Source organism: Etheostoma cragini, chromosome 2 (assembly GCF_013103735.1).
Source record: "Etheostoma cragini isolate CJK2018 chromosome 2, CSU_Ecrag_1.0, whole genome shotgun sequence".
Taxonomy (NCBI): domain Eukaryota; kingdom Metazoa; phylum Chordata; class Actinopteri; order Perciformes; family Percidae; genus Etheostoma; species Etheostoma cragini.
The window spans coordinates 27,495,686-27,498,233 of record NC_048408.1 but is presented as its reverse complement, the minus strand read 5'-3'; the positions used below and the strand labels follow the sequence as shown (position 1 = coordinate 27,498,233).

General features: G+C 38.0%; 2 long non-coding RNA genes across 2 annotated transcripts in view; one reads left to right on the top strand and one right to left on the bottom strand.

Moving 5' to 3' along the window:
• The window catches only part of LOC117952644, a 148,599-nt gene that overhangs the window by 98,796 nt on the left and 47,255 nt on the right, over nucleotides 1–2,548 (bottom strand). The gene's annotated exons all lie outside the window — the stretch shown is intronic.
• Nucleotides 19–2,548, top strand: part of LOC117952672 — a 13,482-nt gene continuing 10,952 nt past the window's right edge. The window contains exon 1 of the long non-coding RNA XR_004658470.1: nucleotides 19–29. This is a non-coding gene — a long non-coding RNA (uncharacterized LOC117952672). The remainder of the gene's footprint in view (nucleotides 30–2,548) is intronic.

Below are 2,548 nucleotides of genomic sequence, written 5' to 3'. Positions count from 1 at the left end.
TTTGGAAAATGGCTGCAATGAAACAAAGAGTGAAAAATTTAAAGGGGTCTGAATACTTTCCGTACCCACTGTATGTGAGTGTGTATGTGTGTATTTTAAATGACTGCCAGCAACTTATCTTAGCTATCTTAGTGGGGGCTTATCCTCATTAAACCAAGTCAATTTGTGAGGCATTCAAGGGAAAAGGTGTCTGACACACAGCCAGAGGAGTCTATGATTATCCTATACTCTTTGCAGTGGTGGAATGTAACTAAGTACATTTACTCAAGTACTGTACTTAAGTACACATTTGAGATAGAGTACTTGTACTTTTCTTGATTCTTTTCCTGTTCATGCCACTTTCTACTTCTACGTTACATTTCAGAGAGAAATATTCTACTTTTTACTCCACTAAATTATTCAGCTTTACTTACTTCACAAATTAAGATTTGTGCCCACAAAACACACATATGTTTTATTATTAAAAAAACTGCCCAACAATATAACAGCGAGTACATTTGCCTGATGATATGTCCATACTTTTACTTAAGTCAAATTTTCAATACAGTACTTGTAACAGAGTACTTTATAGTGTGGCATTAGTACTTTTAATTAAGTAAACAATCTGAATACTTTTGCCACCACTGCCTGTCTGTGCATGCAAGTATCTGAGTGTGACGCATGGAGTTGCCACAAAATCGTTCCTAAATAAAAGATCCAAACAATCAAGATCTCAGTTGGCATGGAACAGACATAAACACACTAATCTTGTTTGCGTAAAGTTGAGAGTGTGTTTTGTGTCATGGAATTAGACGTATACGAACACCGTCTGCACGAGAAATAGAAATGATTATCCACTTGAGAGCATTAAGGCTACAAAATTCATTAGAATTCAGGATTTCTCATCCAAGGACAAACATCTACCGTAACAAAAGGCCGGAGCACTCAGAGCCCAGTGACTACTTCTTGTGATACTGTGAGAGAAAGGAAAATACACAGAATTTAAAGTGCCAATATTATGCTCATTTTCAGGTTCATGGTGTGGCCTTCACCATCTGCCACTGTGCTCGTTTGAAAACCACAATGTCTCTCTCTCATGGGTGGGCCAAATTCTTTGGGTGGGCAAAACTGAGAAAGGGGAGTTAACCTTGCCCCTTATGACCTCATAGGGGTAAGATTCCTGATCAGCCCATCTGAGCTTTCCTTTTCTCAAAACCAGAGCAGGATACCCAGGGCTGGGTTTACACTTATCACCATTTCCAGCCACTGGGGTACCATTGGCAGAATGGGGGAAGGCAAATTAATGTTAAAAAACCTCATAAAGTGAAATTTTGATGCCATGGGACCTTTAAAGAAAGCAGAGTGCACTCTCTGTGTTGTGTGGATTGCTTTGAAGGCAACTTTGACATACATATGCCAATTTCTTTACAGGCGTTTCTGCACATACAGCTTCTGCGCTATAATTACTTGGCTTAAGGCTTCAAAGAAGACAGGCTGGAGGGACTCATTAAAACAAAGAACAAGGGAAAGCATATACAGAATGAGATGAAGTGGGAGAGGAGGGCGAGTAACGGTCAAGAGGACAAAGGAAGTGTATTCTCTCGGTTGTTGGGCCAAGGACATGACTCTGACTACTAGTCAAACTACTTAAGTACAATAACAAATATTAATTAAAAAGGTTGAGGACTGTGAACGTAAGATTACTAATGAAAAAACAGAGGCCAATTTACTTTTTCAAATGTTTGACTTTGAGCTATAGTGCACACTTCCTTTCTCCCCCTATAAGGAATTCTATGTGTTGACATTAAAACTGTTGGAGCATCCACACAATGCAAGCCTTCAGTGATCACGCAGCACCCCCCACCCCTCCTCCACGCAGTTGATAGTTAACGGACGCCACAATATTCTGAACATACTGAGAAATACAGAGAGAGTGGTGTGGAGCTGATCTAATAAGCTTTGCAGCAACTCATTTGGCAATGGCTTGAAAGTAACAGATGTTTATTAATATAAAAAAGTTTTCTTTCTGAATTTAGAGAAGGTGAAATTCAATCTCAGAGGGAATACTGAAAACTTTTTTCAAATGATGGAACTCTTTTATTACTTATTTCAATGAGCTACAAATGCATCAACATTGATTAGGGTGTGCATTCACCCACAACCACTTTTTACTCCATTGGTTTTTTAAATTTGATTTAATTTTTATTTTAAATGTGGACATAATTCTGTTTCTCAGTCTATGTTTGTGCGTTTATGGATGTGTGACATGTAACACTATCTTGTGGGGAGGCTGATATGGGACTGGGGATGGTATGGGCTTGGGATAAATACTCTCTATTTTATTCTCATTTAAGTTGTTTTACTATTGTACAAAGTGTGAAACTATTGTCCTGACTTCATATAATTACACTACCGTTCAAAAGTTTGGGGTCACCCAAACAATTTTGTGTTTTCCTGAAAAGTCCCACTTATTCACCACCATACGTTGTCCAATGAATAGAAAATAGAGTCAAGACATTGACAAGGTTAGAAATAATGATTTGAATTTGAAATAAGATTTTTTTTACAT